This window comes from Pseudonaja textilis, chromosome 4, assembly GCF_049901715.1.
Source record: "Pseudonaja textilis isolate UNSWEBS1 chromosome 4, rPseTex1.2, whole genome shotgun sequence".
Lineage (NCBI taxonomy): Eukaryota > Metazoa > Chordata > Lepidosauria > Squamata > Elapidae > Pseudonaja > Pseudonaja textilis.
In genome coordinates this window covers 49,569,250-49,595,191 of record NC_141993.1, presented here as the reverse complement: position 1 = coordinate 49,595,191, position 25,942 = coordinate 49,569,250, and the positions used below count along the sequence as shown (strand labels likewise).

General features: G+C 38.0%; 1 protein-coding gene across 12 annotated transcripts in view; it reads left to right on the top strand.

The window, feature by feature from the left end:
- Positions 1–25,942, top strand: part of LDB1 (LIM domain binding 1) — a 72,130-nt gene that overhangs the window by 24,675 nt on the left and 21,513 nt on the right. The window contains exons 1-2 of one of the 12 annotated variants that reach the window (XM_087932883.1): positions 7,949–8,048; positions 8,381–8,476. The exons of 8 other annotated variants lie outside the window; for them this stretch is intronic. The gene's annotated coding sequence lies outside the window, so the exon portion shown is untranslated. Of the gene's footprint in view, positions 1–7,948; positions 8,477–25,942 lie in introns of those variants that run through there. 3 more of the 12 variants (XM_026701183.2, XM_087932885.1, XM_087932881.1) reach the window with 3 other exon arrangements.

Here is a 25,942-nt window from a genome sequence, read left to right as displayed (position 1 = left end):
AGTAATAATAAATAGAGATCTGACAGATAATATTAACATTAAAAAGGGATCTAGAAAAGGATTTCCTCTGCCGCCACTGTTTGTATTGACTTTGGAGGTATTAAATAGAAATATTAGAGATAATAGAGAAATAAAGGGAATGAAAATAAAACAGGAGGAATATTAATTACAAGCATTCGCAGATTATCTGGTCTTTACATTGGAGGAGCCATTGGAAACAGAGCCTAAACTGATAGAAAAGAGTGAAGAATATGGCCAGGTGGCAGGATTGAAAATAAATAAAGACAAAAGTAAGATTTTGGTTAAGAATATGATTGAAAAATGAAGGAAATAATTGACAGAGGGACTGAATATCCAGATCACAAACAAAGTAAAATACTTAGGAATACAATTAACTGCAAGAAGTGGAACACTAAAGGAAGATAACTATTATAAATTAAAACAACAGATTGCGACAGACTTTTAAAAAATGGGAAAATTTACAACTGTCTCTAAGAGACAGAATATCTACAATCAAAATGAATGTATTACCAAGAATCTTATATTTGTTTCAGACAATTCCGATTAAACTAGGGAAAGAATACTTTAAGGATTTAAACAAAATAATGTTGAAATATATATATATTTCAGGGAAAGAAGGCAAGAATTAAACTAAAATTGTTACAGGATGCTAGAATAAGAGGTGGTTTTGGATTACTCAATTTGGAATTATACTATCAGGTGGTATGATGTGGGTGAAAGAATGGATTGTTTTGAGAAATATTAGATTGTTAACGTTGGAAGGCCATGATTTGCAATTGGGGTGGCATGCATTCCTATGGTATAAGGAAAATAAGAACACATGGGTTTTTTAGGAGACACTGATGCATTATTGTCAATATGGGAAAAATAAAAAAACAATATATGAAAATACCAGTTTGGTTATCAACTATAGAGGCACTTGCATATCCAGTTGTTTTTAAAATGGAACACATAGTTAGATACAGTGAAATATTAAATGAAAAAGGTGAACTCAAAACAAAGCAAATACATTCTAGATATGATAAAGATAGAAAGATGGGTTTTACAATGAACTTACCAAATTAGATAAAATCTTAACAGGGACTCAATCATGAGAGGATCATTAAAAATTGTATGGTTGTTTACTTGGAAGAAGAACACATTAAAGAAACAATGCTTGGGGGAAAAATTTTGGATATGGGATAGATTTAGAAAAATGGTAAAAACTATAGTCTCGAAACTATAAATTAACAAGGTCGACAGCATATAAAGAGTATTTGTATAAGATGTGTTACAGGTGGCATCTATTCCCAGAAGAATAGCAAGGATGTTCAAGGATAAATCAGTGAAATGTTGGAAATGTCATCAGATACCTGGATCATGCTGTCATATGTGGTGAATGTGTGTGGAAGCCAAAAGATACTGGACTAAAATTCATACATGGCTGGAAAAATTGACAAAACAGCATATAGACTTGAAACCAGATATATTTTTATTGGGTATCTTACCTGAAGGATACAACAGAGAATTGACATATTTGATTATTAACGTTTTAACTGCAGCTAGAATTGTATTTGCTCAAAACTGGAAAAATGAAAAAAATTCTAATAGAGGAGGAGGTGATAAAGAAAATAATGGAATGTGCTGAGATGTGTAGATTGACACTGGCAATCAGAGAGCAAGAAGAGACAGAATATTACAAGATATGGGATTTATTTTCTCAATGGTTAGATAGGAAAATGAAATATATTACAATATAAATATAATACAATAGTAAATATAAAATAATGGTAATATGTTTTAATTTATTATTATGGAAGGAAATATAAGTTAGCATTTGTATAAATTTGAGATTTGCTCAAAAAGGATAATGTGAACTTGCAATTAAAGTCTAATGATGATATAATGCTAACATAACATGATATGGAAAGTTGATTAATATAATATGAATATAAATTTAACTCTAAGAAGAAAGACAATAGATACTGTGCACAAAAAATATGTATCAACACCGACACTGTACAACTGAAAGGTTTTATTTGTTTTGTGTTTATGTTTGTTGTCAAAAAAGAAAAAAAAACTTTTTTACAAAAAGAAAAAATAAACCATACATTCTCTTGTGATAATGGCAATCAAATTTGCAGCATCTGCAGCACGAGTTCTTGTAAATCTGAGAATTGCAGAACAGACCAGGCCTGGTTGTAAAGTCTCCCAGAAACTCCATTGAACAAAGAGAGCACACTGTGAGCAAGGATCTTTGGCTCCAGAATTTGCTCTGGAGGACGAAAATCAAGGGTTCCGTTCAGAAGGTCTGAAGCAAGCACTTAACTTTCTGAGACAAGGGACAGGAAGCACCTGCTCAGCAGTGGCCTCTACACCCGCAGAGTTTACCCTGCTTCCAATTTATTATTCTAGTAAGTCACAGAGAAAACCTGCCTGTTTCATAGATGGTAATGCTCTCCCTCGTGGATAAATGGAAAGATAAGAAATGCCAGATAGCAAGGGTAATGATTTGCTATCAGACTGATACTCTGTTTTTGGTACTCTCTGTAGAAATTAGGTTCCAGAAAACACTGACTTTGCATTCTCAATGCCATCAAGCCTGAATTCTGAGCACATGGTTTGCAAATTTAATTTAATTTTCTGCATTGTTTGTATTTCCCAATATATTGCAACCATTGCTGTTCCAATCTTAGCAAGTGGAGGGGGGGGGTATCTGCAAAAAAGGCTTGAGTTTCTGAACAGCTGTGTCTCATAATAAGAAGAAATGCTGCTTGTCAGAGAGTGGCATCCACTGCCACGTGGTTGGATCAATGGCCATAAAGCTGTGTCCATGTAATTTATGTCTCCCAGAGCAGCAGTGCTAGCTGCACAGTGTGCAGTAAAAAGCCTGATGAACTAGGGCATACAATAGAACTGAAAAGAAACATGCAGGTATGAAAGGGGGTGGAGTGGAGAAGATGGTACTGTAGGATTTCTAAATAGAGAGGTTGGGTGGAAGAATACATCAATGCCTCCTGCTGGAAAGTAGACTGGGACTTTTGCCAGCTGCATCCCAATCCATCTCAGCATTCATCCAATGCATCTTAAATTATTAACTTGACCAGGGCCAGAATCAGCTGGAGTTGTTGCATCTCAGTGGGTCTGGATCTAAGTTATGTAGCTTCAAGACTGCTATATATCTAAGATACCTTCACAAAGCTTTCCTCAGCTTGGTAACTGGTTGTTTTAGGCTATGTCTTTCAGAATTCTCAACCAGAGTGGCTTTATTTTTGCAGGCTTAAAATACTAGGAGTTGAAAACAGCCATTTGGAGGGCACCATATTGAAGGAAGGGTAGAAAGTAATATCTTGGTGCTCATACAGTACATATTTTCCATTTCCCCTGTGTTGCTTCTAGGATTGAAAAGAAAAGAAACAACAGATTAAGTTTATTTAAACTATAACAGTTGACCAAATTCTTCAAATCTGGCCCATCTAGATTTTTTTTTTTTTCATTTTCCCCAAACATCTCCAGAAGAATTTCTGGATATTTGTTTTAGTTATGCTGAAAGGGTGAAAGCAATTCATTTACACAATGCCAAATTTAACATAAATCACTATACTTCTAGTTGTATATTCTGCCAGAGAAGCTATTTGCTTCATTTATTTCCTAGAGACATGGATACACACACACACACACACACACACACACACACATATATACAAAAAAGTTTTGTATGCATGTATGTTATTGCAACACTGTTTCATGTGGCAATTAGGTTGGAATCGAATCTTGATTCATCCCATCTCTGCCACAAAACCATTGATCAGAAATACTCAAGCTCAGTTCTACTGGTGTAAAATATTAATATATTTCACAGAGTTATTTTGATAACAAATTTAATAAAGCCTATAATATAGTTTGCAAATTAGAAATACCATAGTAACTATAACTTTTGTTTCTAGCATTAGGGGTCTTGTAATTTGTTTTAATACTTCATTTTCTACGGTAGTAATCAGTTCTAGAAAACCAAACTTTGGTGTTTAGGTTAACTTGGATATCCTTCTTAATACAAAAGTAACATAAATGTGGAAAGGAGAGAGAAAGGGCTTGTAACAGGATATTTCTTGTAGTATTCTGCAATATATACAGTATCAAATTTCTAATATTTTTACAACAAAGAACTGTAAATATTCACTTTAATTAGGAAGCTTGAATTTTAAAAAGATGCTAGATTAAGAAATACCCATCCTCAATACCTCCATGCTGAGGTATTTTGTTTCCCTTAATTATCTCATTGGCACATCTCTATGTAAAATTAGAACATACCAGCTAATTCATGAGGGAGGAAAGATTTTCTTCAGAAAGTTTATTGTAAAGGTTTATATTATCATTGTCATCAATGAACCTTAGGTTTATCTGAAAAACCGGATTGTAACTAGTCCTTTTGAGTTTTCCATGGCCATTCAGCATTTTGTCACAAAACATGCCGCTCAGCATTTGGGGAATAATGAATCATGTCTCTGCTACATAGTGAACCATAATTGGACCAACACACTTCCCAGTCGTCATCACTGAAGCCATAGAAGCTGGTCATGCCAAATGACAGTTCCACAATCTCTTTGTTGCTGCCAGAAGGAACAGTTTACCCTGTTGCTATACATCTACTTGTAACAAGTATTTTTCACAAAACTAAATTGGTAAAAAGGCTGTTGCTAGCCTTTTAAATTTGAGTCAGTTTAATATACACTTGTTTTGCATTTCATTTAGTAGCATAGGAGCAATTGGAGGAATGTCTAATACTGCCTTTGTTTCTTATGCTAAAATTCTATATTGCACTTGATCTGAGAATATGGTATGGTAGTAGCTAAGGCTTTTCATCCCAGCTATATGACCTTGATTATTTCCCTAGTCTTTCTTGAGCTTAACTAGCTCTATAGTTAAGTCTCTATCTGTAATATCTGAGTGTTATGCAGAATATTTAGTTTTATATTCCACCATATGAGATGACCAGCTAGTAATCAAGATGAACATTTTTGAAAATTATGTTCTCATAACATTATGGTATAAACCAACACTTATTTTGTTAAGCAATAGGCTTGATGGTTTGGACTCAAATTCCATGGTGCATCCAGGTTGTGCCTGGAAAGAACTGTAATCTGTATCCTCTGGTATCAGGTTGCCTATTTCTGGTGTAATTAATTTCAAACAAGGTGTAGAATGTTGGGTTTGGGGTTTGTTTGTTTTTTCCAGAAAAATAGGATTCAACAGACATTAAGCAAGATAATTTGAATATTTTGCATAGGATGTTGAGTTCTCAAAACATGCTAAGCTAAAAAAGTGGTTAGATTGTTTGTGGCTCAATGTACTTTGCAAATCCAGGGAAATAGCTCAACAGTGATTATGAATTAGCATGTTGTGTGAATTTAGTTGATGTCTGAGGTTGAGAGGACAAAAATTTTAAAACGAATACAGATGAATAGATAATTGAATGCAATGTTTTAGACTTTCCTGTAGTCGAGTTCCTTTTAGAGGTGCAGTGCAGACACTGTAGAATGTGCAGGACAATGACACAAGGTAGGCAGTCTTTAGTATGTTTGTGATATTTTCTCTTTTTTTTCCACCTACATGGACATTCTGAATATATTTTATTTTTAAAAATAAGTGAAAGCCATTCTAGGGATTTATACAATCATTTCATTAGCTCTCCAAAATAAATGACACTGACTTTTGGCACTATATCAGAAAAAAACTGATTAATATTTGCAGAGCATTCCATAGGGAGCCAGAAAAATGGAATTTGGGACTATATTGCCTCTTCTTAATCTGATGCATCTGAAACTGGTACTTGTCACAGAACACTAGACACACCAACCACGTAAGACTATTTTTATGTATTAGAGACCCAAATTTGGTGATTACTCACTGAAACAAACTGAATCTTGGAAAATTTTGTGATCTGAGTTTTGAAGCTTAGATCTCATAATTAGAACCATGCTTGTTCTATTGTTCCAAAGCCTAGTCTTATTTGTCCCAGTGGTAGTTTGACATGTTGTACTCTGGCCAAATTGTGCTTGTGTGCATCTGTGTATGATACAACATAAACTCCAAGCTCCAAATCCTTTCATGAAAAAGAAAACAAATATGCAGACTTTTAGTTTTAATCAAAGTTTTTTAATCAAACTAAAGTTTTTAATCAAACTGAAGTAAATTTTCCTGCAGCATTATGCTTTCTTCTTTTATTGTTTTTTGAGCTAGCATTTAAAACAGCATGTTTGCTAACCTCTACCAAGCATTGGATGAGAATATGGTAATTTTTGTTTGGTCTCCACTACATTTAAGCTAATCAAGGATTTGTTGCTGTCCATAGTTTAAAAATTTGTCTCCTAGGTATACTTTGGGTGGGAGTGGGGGAGGCGGGGCAGCCAGGACAAATGATAAAATTTTCATCATTGTTGCTATTCAAACCATATGACTTGTGTCTGACAGTTGGATGCAAGCATGAAAAGATGGGCCTTTTGTTTTCACATCATTACATGTTACATCTTTTCATTTACTGTTTCATAATTTGCATTGGATGCCTGTTATTTGCTTTATTATAGTAAATGTAGAAATACATTAATTTTTTAAAAGTTCACAATATTTTTAAAAAGATGCAAAGCTGTAGGGTCCTTGATGCTCTCTGAGCTTGGTTGTTTTCTTGCAGGTCTTCCATTACCAAACTAAGTAACATTATCAATGCTAGAAAGGAATGGGGGGGTTGCACTTATTTTATATAGTGATGGCTTGCCCTGTCACTGTTGGTGGAAGTGGTTTTGGTGGTTCCTTATTTAGGCTGTTGTTTACTATTAGCTTGTTCGTCTGGGTTAGTGGTTCCTTGTTTACTAGATTGGGTTATTTTTGATTGTTGGTCCCCAAGATCACCAATCAACTAGATCACCAATCAAGAAGTAAACAATATCATAACACCTACAAGTGTGTGTGTTCTCATTTTGCCTTGATGTCTTCAGGATATTTAACAGAAAAAAGTAATCTGTCTATGCTCACATATATAAGAATTGATCAGATCCCATATATGGGACTCCTGATATGGAACCAAATGATCCTAAATTGTCTTAGCATATTAATATCCAATTTGTGTATAACTGGATAAAATTATGATTTTCTGTTGCTATTATGCAAGCCTCTGGTTCACTCTAAACCTCAAACATCCACAGGCATACAGGATCTGGGGTGATTAGATATGAGTTTGCCACAATTCTCTCTCCCCTGAGTTTTTATAGAATTAGCTTTCTATTTTTATATTGGTAATGACCATACCAATTTCAGCCAGGCTTTTATCATATTTACTTAGAAGTAATTCCCATTAAATTCAGAGGGATTTGCTTGCTAGTACATATTTCTCTGATTGCAGTAGTGGGTTTTTTTTCTGTAGTAGAAATGTACAAATGTGGTCTTTTTTTCCCTAGTACAAAGACTACAAATGTGGTCTTGAACAAATACAAATACTCCTTCTCCACACCCTTGTAACTGAGTCAATACTACATGCAGCTACATAGGACAAGAGAGCTCCCAGACATGGTGGCAAAGTTCTTTTTCCTTCCTCGCATTTTCAGACTCCAAAATATAACCCGCACTCTGGAGCTTTCCCATCCTGCTTGGATCACGTTGTGGGGGGTGGGGGTGGAAGAGAGGGAGCAGTCCGAGAGTTTCTTCCAAGGTGGGGAAGCTCGGGGCTCTTCTGGTTGCGAGATCTGTTTTGCAAGGCAGCTGTGCGTACTTTTACAAGAGGGAGCTTTTTTCCCTTTCAAGAGCTGGCATCACCTCCTGCCCTTCTCTCCTCTGTTCTTTCCGCTGCGTTGTCTCCCTTCCGCCTTGGGGATTTACCTCTTTCTGCCGGACTCTGTCTCTCCCTTTTGTTTTTCTCTCTCAGCCTTGGCGTAGCAGATCCCTCCTTCGTTCCTGCGATCAGAGCAGCCCCTGGAGCGGGGGAGAGAAATGGGAGGAGGCAGGAAGGTCCCCCTCCTTGGATAGCTTCTGGGCCTCTTTCTGAAAGGCACGGGGAGGTGTGTGTGTGTGTGTGTGTGCGCGCGCGCGCGCGTGTGTGTGTACGCGAGAGCGAGCAATAGCAGAGCCTCCTCCATACCCCAACAGAGGGCCTAAGACAGCAGCAGCAGCAGCAGCAGCAGCCATTGTTCAGGGAAAACCTGGCAAACAAAGGACGGGCTTCCTCCTTTCCACCGAAGCCTTCCTGTTTCCTCTGGCTGCCATTCGCATAGCTAGGCCTCTCGGCGGCCCCCTCGCTCCGCTCCTGCCTCGTCCCATTGCAACTCGGGTTTTCTCTGTTATTATTTTCATTTTGAACTTTTCTCTCCCCCCATGGCTGGGTTGGAGTAAGGCGCCCGCGGGTAGAGATGTTCTGAGTTGCCGTCCTGCGTTCTTCCACCTTTTCCCTGCCCCGCCACATCTGCCCCGCTCCGGCAGTTCTCCTCAGGTAAGCCTCTGGGTTGGGATGGATGCGGAGTCCCGGGTGCTTGGAATTGGTTGGTGGCGGCGGCGGCGAAGGCACTTTCCAATGGATCTCTTGCTGCTGTAGTAGTTGAATCCTAGATGCTTGTGAGGATTTGTAAGTAACTATGCAAGAGAAAAAGGCAAGAGGGCTTCAAGCCAATGCTGGAAGATTTGGATTGGGTATAGATACATGTGTGTGTTCTGTCCTGTGCTATGTTTGTGTTAGTGTGTGTTTGTATGTAAGAGTGATCTTTTGGTAAAAAACTTGCTACCTTATGCATTTTAGATTTTTTTCATCCTCTTGAATTGGGTGGAGGTGCAAGTTCTGCTCTTAGAAGATAGTTGTAAGTTGGTCAGAAGATAGTTGTAAGAGGGAAATTAAATACAGGCAGTGCAGAGAATATAGCTTAGTATTGGGAAGCTTTTGGATGTGGGTACTCTGTTTTGGAGGAATGGGACTGGAAAACCAGGAACAAATTTTAAAAGTTCCCAATCAAGGTGTGCAGTTCATCAGTAGGTTGAATGAAATGGCCGGCCAACAGGCAACAAACAAGGTGGGGTTTGACCCTGCAACTTCTAGACATGACTTTAAAACAGGAAAAGCAGGTTCCTGGTATCCTAAAAAGAAATCCACCTTAGAAGTATGCAGTATATAGAAATCACAAAGTGTAATGAGGTAGCTCTGTATGTCTGGAGAGAGCTTCATTTCATGTTGCCAAGGTATTCTTGCAACCATTTCTACAAGACTCAAACCCCTTTCCCCTCACTTTCCTCTTGTTTTGTTTTTTCCTTGTAAATAAGAGGAACATCCCTGTACTTGGCTGAGGTTGCAGGTTTTTCCAGTTCCCAGGCTATTTCACTCAGGTAGAAGAACAGGATTGACTGGTTGGCGATAAAATGGAGTTTGTATCTTAAATAAGTGTGTGTTGGTATTGCTGCCAGATTATACAGAGGGACCTTCTTAACCAAGCCTCATGCTTTGCTGAATTTGCTTCACCATTTCTAGATTTTAATCAAATAGTCCCATATTTTTATGCTTTTAATAGATGCAGCTCTTGGGGGAAAATAATGAAGAGTATTGTCAGCAATTCTGTTTAATATCCTTGAATCTGAACATAGTTTTTAACACTGAAGAAATTACTTAATGGGTTGAAATGTATATTAAGTATGGTTGGAAGGCAGTTCCTTATAGAAACCTTGTCATTAAAAACATGCTTGCCTGGATATTATTATAAACTAATTTTGAACATTAGAGACTGCTGGGTTACTCAGGCCATGGTATTGATTATTAAAATGAGATTGCAATGATAGTATTATCAAGGGTTAAATAAAAGTTGCATATTGAATTGATAGTAGTATCTAAGTTCTAACCTAGATGGTCTTGGGGCTGTCATAATATTGCTAACCTTTATTGTAGTGTGTATGGTGCTTGTACTAAACTTTGAAATAATATGGAATCTGCATATCCACATTTTATCTGAAAGAAGCCTAGATGCCAAACAATAGTTTACTTGGTGTGCATAGGCAAAATACAGAACTCAGTTACTACTCTAGCTTTCTATTTTACTCAGATCTTCTGGCAGTTAGGAGAAAAAATAATTTAAACAAATAGGATTTAAGGCATGACACAATGAAATGAAATTACATGAAATACATATCCATTATGAAAAATTGGGGAATACATATTTTTAGAAGATTTGATGACTTGTTGCGATTACCTAAGGAGTCCTTTTCTCATATGAACTATGATGATAGATGCAAGTGTTGGAAAGCGATATCTCAGAGGCAGGGTGTCAGTATTCATTCTAATGCAGAGTCGACATTGGGCCCAGCTGAGTATTCCAATAGATCAATAAAAGTCAGTTTGGCATTTAGCAAAGTAGGGTGTCCAATACATAATACTAGAACTTTGGAATCATCCAGTGAAACTGAATTGTGAGAAATTCTAGTCCAGGGGTCTTCAAACTTGGCAAGTTTAAGGCTTTGGACTTCAACTCCCAGAATTCCTCCTCCAGTCATGTTAGCTCAGGAATTCTGGGAGTTGAAGTCCACAAGTCTTAAACTTGCCAAGTTTGAAGATCTTGTTCTAGTCAAATGGAAGTACTGCTTCAAACAGCACATGATTGAAGTAGAATTTGCTATAACAAGATGTAAGGTATAGTTTCTCATAGACAGTTTGAAAAAGTTAGGTAAGCTCCTTAGCTAGTATGAGGGATAGAGATTTTATCTTCAGTACTAGAGAGATTGAAATGGAGATAATGCTGTTGGCACCATGTTCTATTTGTGAGCTCTTTCACAGCATTTTGTGAAGATAGAATGCTAGGCTACATAAATCTCTGGTCTGAGTGTAATTTTTATTTATTTTTAGATAGGGCAACAATATTTAGCTTCTTTATATGGAATAATCATTTCTAGTTGTTGTCCCACTTACTGCTGCTTAATTCTTTCAAATTATTAGATAAAAATATTTAGGAAAAGCAACAGAGACATGCATTATTGTATTAATGTTTCTAGAGGTAACAGTGCAGGAGCTGACAGTGTCTTGACTGATAAATCTAGCCCTTTGGGTTCTTATAATGTTAAATAGTCAAGATTGTAAAGAGAAGAGGGAAGGAGGAAGAAATGTAATACTTTTTAAGATTGGAAATATTTTTCATTTTTTAAAGGTAAGAATCACAGGTTAGGCTTCTTATTTGTAAGCTTTATTGCTGATGATAATTACAAGTTGCTTCAGCATCTCCTTACAATGGAAACATATCCTTTATTGAGTGTTGGTGGAAAGTGGAGAGTAGTTGAGTTTCTTAACATCATTACAGTGGTCCTGTGGAGATTTACTAGAAATAAATATTGTGGCATTCAGTCCAACCAATGTTGGACTGCAACTTTAAGCACAGTTATAAGTTTTTGCAGAAAAACTTAGGATGAAAGCTTTAGGACATTGGAACAGGTAATAAGAATATTTAAAATTGAAAGTACTATTTAGAGGAAGGTTAGACTGTAATTTGATTAGTCTTGATTCAGATGTGAATTCAGATTTTGTCTCTGTATACCCACATACAGACCTGTATATGGTATATATTTTGTCTGTATACCCATATACAGACAAGAAACAATGGATGGAAACTAAACAAGGAGTGAAGCAACCTGGAATTAAGGAGAAACTTCCTAACAGTGAGAACAATTAACCAGTGGAACAGCTTGCCTTCAGAAATTGTGGGTGCTTCATCACTGGAGGTTTTTAAAAGGAGACTGATAGTCACCTGTCTGAAATGATATAGGTCACCTGCTTCCAGACCTCCAAGATCCCTTGCAGCTCTATTCAAATTAATATCTATCTGAATAAAGCTTAGTGAAAAGGAGGCAAAACAGAACAATTTGTGATTAGGTTTGAGGCAGTAGGTTTTCAGAAAAGTTTTATCTTTTGCCCCTGCTTAATGCAGATTTGTTTGGTAGCTTTTGGGAACTGTTCTAACAGATATATAGTTTTCCGTTGGACTTACTTAGAGTTCCATAGTAGCAAGTCTTGGTGCAGACTCTTCAGGCCCCTGACATTAAATTAAAGCCTGTTTCTTTCTTTTCAAAACACAAGGGTAGTATGGTAGTGCCAACCTGTGGAGTTGGGGGTTATGCAACAGTCTGCTGATCAAACCGACAAATATCATTCAAAGAGCACACAGTGAAAGAATTATACAATCTGAAGAGAAACCTGAGTTTCCAGCTAAACAGAAGAAAATGCTCCATTAATTAAATCACCCATTTCCTTCAGTGGTACTTAAAGGCAGATTACTTAAGGGTTAATTTATTTGTAAGATTGGATACTTTTGGAAAGAATAAAAAAATGATGATGGCAGATGAATAATTGAATCTAGAAAGTAGATGGTAGCTATGCACTGTCTAAATGGAGCTGTTCTAGCCTTCTGTGGCTGAATATGTAACCTTTTGTATTTTACTGTGCTGGCAGGAAAGAGGCCTTCTCGGGTTTTATATTGGAAGGATAAAAACCACAAGCATTTTTTCTTTGCAGATATTAGTCAGTCTTTATGCCTAATTTTAAAATAAGGACATACAGAACTAGAACTTTGAGAGGTTAGACTAGAGAATCCTTGTCAACAACTCAAATTCTGAAAAAGTGATCACAGGAACACTACAATGGTCATGAATTCAAGAACAGGTCACAAGTCGATTTTTCAGTGCCATGGTAACTTTAAATAATCATTAAACAAATGATTGTAACACTAGGTGTAGAAATTTATAGCCTTAGACTAATAACCCTATGAAGCTTTATATGAATGACAGCTCAATTGAATTTAATGGTTTTACTATGGTGGCACACACATGCACACACACAAAAATACAATACCTTTTATAGAACTCACAGTTCAGTATAAGACAGCAAATGATGCATGCTGATTATTATTCTGAAATACCTAAGCTCCATTTATGGGTAGCAGGAGGCATAAATATCCTAATGCTAGACAAAGGGTTGAGATTCCAAAATGTAGTCAAACACATCAAGAAGACTCTGCCTAATTATATCTTTGCAGAGAATTCTGAAAGACCTCTGTGGCTGTTCAATGATCATAGAAATGTTGATTACATTCTGGTTTCCATCTTGTTTCTTTTACAATTGCTTAAATAAATGTTACCATAGACTCTTAAATTCAGAACTATTATGTTATTAAACAAAAAAAGTTGATAAGAAATAGTGATATAATTGTTAGGTAGGTAATGTTTGTCTTTTGCTGTCTTTTTGCTGATATTCCTGGGGATATTTGTAACATGGAAAATGATTTGGCATTGCTGGAAAATTGGTCAAAAATGTGGAATGCATTTCATTGTTTCTAAATGTGATATAATGTATGTGGGGAAAAGGAATGGTCTGCTAGGCTACAGTATTTAGGGCTCCAGTGTTAGAACAACAGAAGAAAAGGATTTAGGTGTGCTCATAACAGATGACTGCAAAATAAGTAAACAGTGTGGCCAGGCAGCTGTGAAGGCAAACAAAATTTCTGGGATGCATCACTAGAGAGATGACCAAGAAGAAGGAGGTCTTAATCCTGCTATATAGGACTTTACTCAGATTCCATTTAGAATACTTTCTATTTCCAGAGGCCTCACTTAAAAAAAGATATTGATAAGATTGAGCAACTCCAAAGGCGGGTAAGAAAAATGTTGCAAGTTCTGAGGACAGAACGTATCAGGAGAGATTGGAGTTATTAAGTGATTTGACATTGGGATCTCCTGAGCATTTGTTCCTAGCAATACTGCCAAAGTAACTGCCAAAGTAGAATAGAATAGAATAGAATTCTTTATTGGCCAAGTGTGATTGGACACACAAGGAATTTGTTTTGGTGCAAATGCTCTCAGCGTTCATAAAAAGAAAAAAACCCCTTGTATTGGATTTATTGCAGTTGCTTACTAATAGTGAAAATATCCCTGCATGTTGTTCATTGGTGCTAAAGGCTCATAGTAATGAAAATTAATCATATTTCAACATCCTCTACACCCATACTAGATGTTAACTAATACTAACTTTTATCTTTTCAGATATCTTTCATTATGTGGAATGTTACTAATTTAAACTTTGTACAATTTTCTTTTACTACCACCATCATTTCTTTGGATCTTATTTCGTATGTCAAACCTTGTAGCTCTAAATATGAGATGCCTTCCAGGATATAAAAGACTTAATATAAATTTAAGTTAGACACCTGCAAATTTGTATTTTATTTTATCATTTATCTTATTTTTTTATTCATTTGTATAGCTACCCACCTTATATCAATCTCTGGGTAGTCAAGAATTAATAATCATAAATCAAAATAGAACTATACTAAAATTATTAAAACCGTAAACATTCAAAAGAAAAAGATTGGCACCTTTAAGCTTGCAGTAGGCAGTCATGTCATCCCATCCCAGTGCTTGGGAAGAAAGTCAAGTTTTCAGGACTTTTCAAAAGCCTAGTAAGTAGATGCCTGCAGATTTCAAAGGGAAGATGTTCCATAGAGCAGTAGCTGCCATAGCAAAGCACGCTAGTTGTCATAAGGCGACATAATGGTCCTGTAATGTTTAAGGGTAAGTGTGTGCTCACACTATCTAATATGGTAGGACAGGTAGATGTTTTTAGGGAAAGTTAGTCCCATTGATAACTTGGCCCTATGCCATATAGAGCAGAGGTCCCCAAACTTGGCAACTTTAAAAAGACTTGTGGACTTCAAGTCCACAAGTCTTTTTAAAGTTGCCAAGTTTGGGGACCCCGATACAAAGCTTTAAAGATAATAAATAGTACCTTGAATTGCAGCCAGAAGTGGACACAAAGCCTATGCAGTTACTTTGCTTATAATTCTTATTCTTAAATTGATTTTTCCTAAAATACCACAAGTTAAACGCTACAGATAAGGCTGTACCATATATTCACTTTTCAGACCAACGTATGATTCAACCTCAACATGAAATTCAGATTATGCATAAATTTTTAACTTGGATGTTTTAATCAGGACAGCAACTTCCCCTTTTCTGTTTTTTTTCCCCAGATATTGCAAATATTTATCTGATTTCTTTCAGTATCTTAATAGTACCTAGAAAAATTCTTTTTCCATCTGATCTATGTCCATCTTTCTGCCTTTCCCCAAGAAAATCACAACCAATATTACATTCACTTCTGTCTAACTAAACCTTGTTCCACATCAACAGCTAATAAATAATATCTGGTCCAGTGGTGGTATTCAGCAGGTTCTGACCAGTTCTGGAGAATAGGTAGCAGAAATTTTGAATAGTTCGGAGAACCGGCAAATACCATCTCTGACTGGAGATTTTACAGTATCTTTCCCCTGCCACACCCACCAAGTCACGCCCACAGAACCAGTAGTAAAAAAATTTTGAATCCCACCACTGATCTGGTCACATAACCGATGATAACCAATAATATACATTTGCCTCATAATTATTGCAAATTATGACAGTCACAAAATATTATTAATTAACTGCTGTACAGACCCAAGTCCATCCTTTTACCATAACTTGATTTGATGAATTTACAGTGGCTGGGATGTTGAACTTGATTATGAAGAATGTGGGATTTAATTGCAATTAAAATACCTTTTGCAATTGGGAAAAGGTGGATAACGCACAATGATCTTTGGATTATGCTATTTCAAAATATCTCTCCTTGTAAAAAATAGATCAGATTTTCTTCCTGACATTATAGCTATCCATATGAATGGAATTTCAGGAAGCATTCAGAATTGGAATCACCATAACATAGTCTAATGTATTGTCCATTTGTAACTATTCTCTCTTATTTTCTGTTGAACTTCCACATTTATCTTAATCCACTAATATTGAGGTGATGGAGTTCAGTTACTGTATTACTTAATAATCTGTCCATACATAATTCATTTCATCTTTAATAATTTTAATAATTTCAGCATGACCTGAAGTAGTAGTTTGGGGACAATAGTGTGACAATGTATGTATTCAGATAATAGAAACATTTAAAAGAAAGGAAAAAAGTATGTTACCAAAATATTTCTTCTGTATACTGTATTTGCTGTAGAACTGAAGTTTTGTGTGTGTTTTTTGGGTTTGTATGTTAGTGCTATTCTATTTGTTTCAGTTCTATGCAGAATCATGTACAGAAATACATGTTTTCTGAATATCTTATCTGTAATTTCAGCCTTATTCCTGCAATGACAAACAAGTATTTTCCTTTATGGTTTGTTGCAGTAGATGCTTTAGATCAGTGATTGCCAACCAGTGAGCTGGAGACCACTGGTGATCGTGAGAAAATTTTGGTGGCCGCAGAGAAGTGTCACCCCCAAAGCACTCCCCAAAGCAATTAATCCAGGCTGCGTGGGAACACAAGGCTGCATCATGCACATGGCCCGCGGAAACACAAGGCTTGCATCGCTTGCATTGCAAACAGCATGAGGTAGTAAAGGGAAGGGAGAAAAGGCAGAGGGGGGAACTTGCCCCACTCGCCTCATCTGCCTCGTCTGGCCACTGGGCTGCTTCTTTCCGCTTCTTTCTTCTTCTGCTTTTGGCTGCATGCAAGGAAAGCAGCAAAAAAATTTTCTTTATCTCCCCCAAACTCCGCCAGAAATAAGTTTTTGGGACCCTGCGAGGTATCCTGCTCCAAGAGGCTGCAAGTCTCACAAAGACTCATTTCTGGCAGAGTTTGTGGGAGAGAAAGAAAGACTTCTGCTGCTTTCCTTGCATGAAGCCAAATCTCTCTCTCTCTGTCTCTCCCTCTCCTGAGAATGGAGCTGGAGATGGTATCCTGCGATCTCAAATAAAGAATGATCAAAAGCAGGATGGGGAATTTTCCTGCAGACTTTTTTGGGGATTTTCCCAGGGTTTCTGGTCTGGGATTTAAAATTATGAATTTAGTGGTCCCTGAGGTCCAAAAGGTTGGTGACCCCTGATTTAGAGATAAAAGGTATGTAAGGGGTAGAACTTCACAGTGGCTCAGTGAGGTAATTTGAATATCAGCTGCTACACATCCAACACTTGCATAACAAAAGATTTCCATTGGAGTTGCAAACTGCATATATTATCCATATGGTCAAAAATATTTTCAGTACACCCAGACATCCAGTTTCTCATTGATTTTCTATGCATTTTCAAATCCAGTGTCAGTTTAAAAAAAACAACAACTTTAAATCAGTATGCAGCAGAATAAAGACACAAAATAGTTAAATACAGGTAGTCTCCACTTACAACAGTTCATTTAGTGACCATTTGAAGTTACAAAGACACTGAAAAAGTGACTTATGACCATTTTTCACACGTATGACTGTTGCACATTGTCATGTGATTTACATTTGGATGCTTTACAGCTGACTCACATTTATGACAGTTACAGTGTCCCGGAGTCATATGATCCCCTTTTGCGAACTTCTGACAAGCAAAGACAATGGGAAAACCAGGTTCACTTAATAACCATGTTACTAATTTAAGAACTGCATTGATTGATTTAACAAATGTGGCAAGAAAAGTCGTAAAATGGGGCAAAACTCACAAATTTCTCCCTTAGCAGCATAAATTTTGACCTTATTTGTGGTTATTAGTTGACCACCTGTACTATCCAAGTTTTATGGTAAGGGATAAAGGGCTGTCGCATATTAATACAATTTTTACACATTTGTAGAGAGAAAATAAATGATATGATACTTTCTCCCTGCTATACTACTTTTCTAAATAAAGGGAGCCTTTTCTACACAAGTAAATTTTACCTGATTTGATCTTTTATTTGTACTTCTGAACCAGTTTCATCTATTTCATCCATATCTTTTTTCTTTCAGCCTGTTCCCCATGTAATGAAATGTGTACTGTGTACTAACACACAAGAATAGAAATCAACAGACCTTTTTTGAACTGCTGGGGAAAAAGAACAAAATAAATGAAGTTGGATGATACTTTGGCAATGAATGAAGGAGTATATTTTGATATAAAAACCATATTTTTGTCCATCAAACCAACATTTTATACCAGTAACAGAATTAGCAGCCTACTGCAACCAGACCAGTTTTACTTTACACCTTTTAGGTGGGATGAAGCAAAGAGATTAGAGTTGCTATGGATAATGTAGTGTCATACAGCCTTTCTCAGTTTAGTATCTCCCAATGTGAATCTGTCAGAATGTTCAGTAATGCCCAGGCAGACTGAGAGATTTGGGGAGCTGAAATTCCCACATCTATAAAGTACCACCAAGTTATAGTACTTAAGAGCAAGCAGGGGGCCAAATGAGGGGGAAACTAAAAAACTCATTGGAAGCAAGTTCATTGCATTTCCATTATGATACATATTTTTAAGTATTGATAAATATACATGGAAATGAGGGTGAAGGTTCATTCTCCAAGCTTGTGAGTTGGTTTCCAAATGTTTTGTTACTAGGCTAGGTAACATACATGAAAAGGTGGACCTTTAAAATATTTGATTTCAAAAAATAGATGGAATGGACTTTGGCAGATGGAATATAAATGCACATGAAACAGAACTATTGCCTGTGAGATCACAGCTGAGATTGTGAATTGCCTTTTAGATACCGTATACCTATGTGTTTATAGAGATCTTCTAGTGTAGAAGTGATCTTATTCTAATACAAGAAATAATAGCTGTAAATACTGCAGAGTATGGCAAGAGTAGATTCCTTCCATGACAAAGATGGATGATTCTTTTTGACTAAAATCCCAGAACATATTCGTCCATTCATTCATTTTCTATGGCTGCCCATTTCAGTCAATGATGGAGAAAGTATCCTAGTTCAAAAGGTAGTCATTTAAAATTAAAGTATTCTGAACTCATGAATTAGTTTTAAATGTCAAGCAGCAGAATATATAGTTCTTCCAAACAGAAATTCACTTTTGGAAACTCCCATTTTCTTCCATTGGAACAATAGAAATTGGCATAGGGGAAATGAAAATGTTGTCATCAGATAATTAAGAATCATAATTGTCAGTTTATTGCCTAATATCTGGAAATCTATCACTAGATTCAGTTGTATTTTTTTTAAAGTTTACATACCTGTGCACACAAAATATATGTGTAAATATATGCTGCCCAATGCTACCTATTTAATCTAAATATCGAGCATAAACTTTGTCTTAAGAGTAGTAGCAAGCAAGACAGTGAGTTTCCAAAGGAAAGTATTCTGAATGTTTTAAAACAACCTGTTTTGTTATTAAGCTGTGCTAATATAAAGAGTTTTGGTCCTTTGGTCCTGGATTTTTTACATAATTACAAAGAAATGCTACCCCATGGCCTGACTTGCTCTATCAAATTTTAATATTATGAAGGTAAATGTTCCCCAAGAATGGTCACAAGAATTTGGAGGCTTTGGTTTCCATTTTAGATTATTTTATCTATTTACTGGGGGAGGGGTTGCCTGCCTCATTCAAACGTATCTGGGTGGGTTATAGTTCCAATATTAATATGTACATGTAAAATTGCAGAAAATACACAATAAGCACCTCCACCACCAATTAAACCACAGATGAAATCAGAGAATAAGTAATAAAACAGATGGCAATAACTATAAATCAATCTCTTAAAAGTCTTTTTAATAATTTTCTGAAGTCTGATAATGTATTTTTTATGATAGACAAGACTAACAAAATAGTTTCCTAAAATAAGTCCACTTCAAGCCACCCTTAAAAGAATTATCTTTATTCTGGCAAATCAGCCTCATATACCTTTTAGATGCAGCAAATCTAACAGAAGTTTCAAATCTTTATGGCTGATCCAGTGTAGAGGGAATTTACATGAGCTTTTGGTTGTCAATCTGCTCAAAAAAATAAAGGGAACACAAAAATAAGACATCCTAGATCTGAATGAATGAAATATTAAATACTTTGTTCATTACATAGTTGAATGTGCTGACAACAAAATCACATAAAAATTACCAATGGAAATCAAATTTAGCAACCCATGGAGGTCTGGATTTGGAGTTACACTCAAAATTAAAGTGGAAAAAAACACTACAGGCTGATCCAACTTTGATGTAATGTCCTTAAAACAAGTCAAAATGAGGCTCAGTAGTGTGTGTGGCCTCCACGTGCCTGTATGACCTCCCTACAATGCCTGGGCATGCTCCTGGTGAGGTGGCGGATGGTCTCCTGAGGGATCTCCTCCCACACCTGGACTAAAGCATCCCCCAACTCCTGGACCAACTCCTGTGGTGCAATGTGGTGTTGGTGGATGGAGCGAGACATGATGTCCCAGATGTGCTCAATTGGATTCAGGTCTGGGGAACGGGCAGGCCAGTCCATAGCATCAATGTCTTCATCTTGCAGGAACTGCTGACACACTCCAGCCACATGAGGTCTAGCACTGTCTTGCATTAGAAGGAACCCAGGGCCAACTGCACCAGCATATGGTCTCACAAGGGGTCTGAGGATCTCATCTCGGTACCTAATGGCAGTCAGGCTACCTCTGGCAAGCACATGGAAGGCTGTGCTGCCCCCTAAAGAAATGCCACCCCACACCGTTACTGACCCACTACCAAACCGGTCATGCTGGAGGATGTTGCAGGCAGCAGAACGTTCTCCACGGCATCTCCAGACCCTGTCATGTCTGTCACATATGCTCAGTGTGAACCTGCTTTCATCTGTGAAGAGCACAGGGTGCCAGTGGCGAATTTGCCGATCTTGGTGTTCTCTGGCAAATGTCAAACATCCTGCACGGTGTTGGGTTGTAAGCACAACCCCCACCTGTGGACGTTGGGCCCTCATACCACCCTCATGGAGTCTGTTTCTGACTGTTTGAGCAGCCACATGCACATTTGTGGCCCGCTGGAGGTCATTTTGCAGGGCTCTGGCAGTGCTCCTCCTGTCCCTCCTTGCACAAAGGCGGAGGTAGCGGTCCTAATGCTGGGTTGTTGCCCTCCTAGGGCCTCCTCCACGTCTCCTGATGTACTGGCCTGTCTCCTGGTAGCGCTTCCATGCTCTGGACACTACGCTGACAGACACAGCAAACCTTCTTGCCACAGCTCGCACCGATGTGCCATCCTGGATGATGTGCCATCCTGCACCACCTGAGCCACTTGTGTGGGTTGTAGACTCCATCTCATGCTACCACTAGAGTGACAGCACTGCCAGCATTCAAAAGTGACCAAACCATCAGCCAGAAAGCATAGGAATTGAGAAGTGGTCTGTGGTGACTACCTGCAGCACCACTCCTTTATTGGGGATGTCTTGCTAACTGCCTCTGCTTTCCACCTGTTGTCTATTCCATTTGCACAACAGCATGTGAAATTGATCAATCAGTGTTGCTACCTAAGTGGACAGTTTGAATTCATAGAAGTGCGATTGACTTGGAGTTACATTGTGTTGTTTTAAGTGTTCCCTTTATTTTTTTGAGCAGTGTATAAACTAGAACACAGTATTAGCTTTCTGAGATCTTTCTTGCCTCTGTCTTGCTGCATATTAAGGAAGAACTCTGATATTTTGGAATGCCAAGTCTCGATGCTGTGAGTTGGCCAGAATAGTTAGGTTGACTATCTTTTTTGGTCAACCTGGGGTTGCAGTCAGCCTGGCAAGCTCCATTTCTCACCCAGCAGCAGATGGTGACTGTCAAGGGATGCTGGGAGGGGAGGAGCAGGGTAGTTGCCTCGGTGATATCTCTATCTCCACAGCAACGGAAAGGTCACCCAGAAGGTCCCTCATGCTCTCCTTTCCCGAATGAAGCTCAGAGATCTGTTTAAACGTGAGTTAGGGGTAGGGCTGTAATTAAGGCTCTGCTGAGGTGAGAGAGTATCCAGCGGTTGAATGGGGTTTATATGTGAGTTTTCAAGCTAAGTGGAATTTATTTTTTTTGGGGGGGGCACTAAACTCTGGGCTCTTTTAAATGTTCATAATTGGAGTTATGCTTCATGCAAGTAAAATGAAAACTGAATTCACACTGCTTTATCCTCACACTGAGAATAATCTGTTATTCATATGTCTATGTCAAAATACAGGTAGTCCTTAACTTGCGACCACAGTTGACCTCTATGTTGCTAAACGAGATGGTTAAGTGAGTTTTGCCCCATTTTATGACATTTCTTGCCACAGTTATTAGGTAAATCACTGCAGTCGTTAAGTTAGTAACACCGTTATTAAGTGAATCCGGTTTCCTGATTGAATTTGCTTGTCATGACCCCAGGACACATTGTAAATATGAGTCAGTTGCCAAGCATCTGAATTTTGATCACGTGGCATGGGGATGCTGCAACACCTGTCAGTCACTTTTTTCAGTGCCATTATAACTTTGAACTGTCACTAAACGAACTGTTGTAAGTTGAGCACTACTTGTACACGTAAAACTAATTTACTTGTCTTGGGATTTGGTATGTTTCTGAGTCTATATTGTTCAAAGCTAACATTGTGTCCGATACATAGCAGCTTCCATTTTATCACAAGAGCAGCTCTCCCTGTATGCATGTTGAATGGGTTTATCTAAAATTGGGTGAATATGAATTACAGTTTTGCTCAGTTTTTCCAGTCGAAATTTGTTCAACCTATAATCCATGTCATTTTATTATTTTAAAGAATACACAAATATTGTGTTAATGTTTATGTACATTTCTCATAATGCGTTTAATATATTGTACTTGCATGTGAATTATGGACAAGTGATTTTTACATATATGGGTTTTTCTGAATTTTGTCTCTAAATTCATGCTTCTTTATACACATTTTGTGCTGTCACATAATTCTGAAAAAAAAAGTGGATTTTGGCATTAGAACGTATATTTGTTTAGATTAAATAGCACTGAAATGCAATCCAAATTTCTTGGTTTCCAGAGCAACTACTTCTAGAGCAACTATATCTTAATTGTAAAGAAGTATATATCTCAGGAATGAGTAGTGTGGGCCACTCTTCAAGCTGTTTTCTTCATATCATTGCTGGGAAAGTGACCAAAAAGAGTCTTTGAAATGCCAGGAATAAATATGCAATTATAGCATAATTTATCACATGCCAACAAGTTGGTGACAATTCTTAGTGGCCATATAGATTTTCTCCATGGAGATCAGTCCCCAGCCTGGTTCTTTAAGTCTTCCAATAGTGCATCCATTGCAGCTGAATTAAGTTCATACACCTTACTTACTATTGATCATGTTTCTGCAATTGTCAGCTAAGCATTCCCAACACTAATTAAATACTCAGTACCAATAGCTATACTTGAATGGAGAAAATGAGTACCGCAACATGTGTGATATAGACATGATGGCACCTGCCCTGGGTAGAACTGGTCTTTCTTGCTTACCAAGAGCTGCTAATGTTTTGGCATGTTGCTTCTTCTAGAAGAACAAAGGCAAGCCCTAGCTTTGTACTGTTGATTTAAATGAGGAAAAAGGGAATGAGTGGAAAATTCATCACATCCATAAAAATGGAATGGGAGGAAGGGAAAGAAACTGGAATCTTTGTCAGTGAAATGCATTGATTATAGAGGAAATTGATGAGCAGCACATGGAGCCCTCTAGTGACATTTGTTGGCTGGCTGAGAGAATATCTCTAGAATCGCACTGCTGTTTTAAAGGATAATCCACCAATTGTTTTTGTTATGTTTAAATGGCATCTACCTCAGTCCCCGTGCGCTTTTCTGAAATTGATATGGTTTGAGAAAAAGCCATAACAGTCTTAGCCTTGGTTATTGAAATATGCACTAAAAACCCAACTGCAAAACATCCCTTCCTTGGGAGAACATGGTGGTTACAGGCAATAAAAATGAATGAATGTGACTTGATGAACTAATCAAATCTGTAGTAGATTACTGTTCCTATCTTTGGGGAGTTTTGTGAAGTTGCCAACTCTTGAGGTCTGTAATTATAAAATATTCTATTCTATCATGCTTTTCTAGAGTATAGGATCAATAGTAGCCTTTGGGAACTGAAGCCTTATATAATATGTTCCATATAAATTGGCATTGGCAGGAATTCTCAAATCCAGGGTAAGCCCCTTATAGTACATGCTTTCCTTTTTTTCAATAAAAGAAAATTCAAATAAACCATATTTAGTATTCTTGGAGTTACTCCCCAATAGTTCACCCAACAGTGGTATTAACCTGCCTTTCATTGAGGGAAGATATTGTTCCAAAATGATCTTGAAACTTATCTCTGTTAAATGCTTTGATGGTACCAAATCATATGCCCATAAACAATTTCAGAAAGGTTAGAATATGAAAATAGACTCTACACTGAGGATTTTCATCATTGTGCTAAAGCTGCAACTGTCAGCAAGCAGAATCACATGTCTTGTAATCTTGTGCAGAATGAAACACCATCTATAAACTCGGAACAATCCAAGTAGTTAGAGTTACAGTAATCGTAGGTACAAATTGGATTATAATATGAGAGTTTCCTAACACTGAGTACTAAAGGCTGCAATTTTTATACCCCACTAAGATCAAAAGGATCTAGGCAACTTTTCTTGTATATGTATCAATATGTATTTGAAATACATGAATTTACACTCTTGAAACATTTATTTGTCTCAGATAGTATGGATTATGTATTAAATCCTTTTGTCACCATTTATTTCTAGTTTCTGTGTTTATTTTTTGAGGAAACTAATGTATCTTCCAAAAAACATTATGCTGATAATTGTGAATGTATACATCAACATCACACAGAAACTGGTGTATATTGCCACAAATATTATCCTACATTATGCTAATTGGTTGCTTAATTTTGTTAGTTGGTCTCATTGATTTGAAGTACATGTCTGTGATATATTACCATGTTTCTCCAAGAGTACGCCCCCCCCAATAGGAAGAGCCAGCATGTTTTCTAGGCATAAAATGAAATTAAGCCCCTCCCCCAAATTGAGGCCTAGTTTAAAACATGTGAAATTGGGGGGGGAGGCGGGGGGGAACTTGCCATTAGGAGTGCCCCGCAGGCAGCTACGCCTCACCATCAGCCACTCCTAACAGCCAATCATGGTGGAGCACAGAGGGCTCCCTTACCCCTCCCTTACCTGGGTCAGCAGGCGGGCGGCGTCAGCGTGGATGTCCGGCAGCATTTCAGCTGCTTCTCAGGCCTCCGTAGCTTCCACAGTTCCCACCGGTGCTGGCGCCTCTCTCGCCAGCGCCGTCTCCAACAACAGCATCTGAGTCGCTCCCGCTTTTCCCCTGTCCCCGTAATAACAGGAAAATAAAACATTTTGAGTTACCTGGGAGCACCACACGCTGCGTTTTGGTTTAATCCAGAGTGGCTGGGTGGGCATGAGAAGAGCCGAGCAAGCATCTTGCTGCTGCTACCGTTGGTGCTCCAGCCTCAGGCTCTGCAAGTTTGCAAAAGTCCCGGTGCACAGCCCGTTCCTGCATTCCAAGGGTCCAGGCCGAGCTGCAGCTGTCCCTCTCTCGTCAGCACCATCTCCAACAACAGCGGCAGCAGCGGCAGGTACTGTGGAAGCGTTTCAGCCACTTCTCGGGTGGGGGAGCCGCCTCCGTAACTTCCACTGTTCCCGCCACTGCTGCTGCTGTTATTGGAGACGGCGCTGGCAAGAGAGGGACAGCTGCAGCACGGCCTGGGCGCTTGGAATGCAGGAACGGGCTATGCACTGGGACTTTTGCAAACTTGCAGAGCCCGAGGCTGGAGCACCAAGGGTAGCAGCAGCAAAGACGCTCGCTTGGTTCTTCTCACACCAACCCAGCCGCTCGGGATTAAACCAAAACGCAGCGTGCGGCGCTTCCAGGTACCTCAAAATCTTTTTCTTTTCCCTGCTGTTACAGGGATGGGGGAAAAGCGGGAGCAACTCAGATGCTGTTGTTAGAGACGGCGCTGGTGCAGGTGGGGGGGATTAATTCATCCCCCAAAGGACGTCCTAGACGTTTTTTCAGGGCTCAAAAAAAAAAATAAGGCCCGGCCTTATTTTGTGAGAAACACGGTACTACTTTTGGGTTGTACCATCTAACAAAAATCAAAATTGTTTATCTACAGTAGGTTTGGCTGAGCAGAAAAAAAAATGC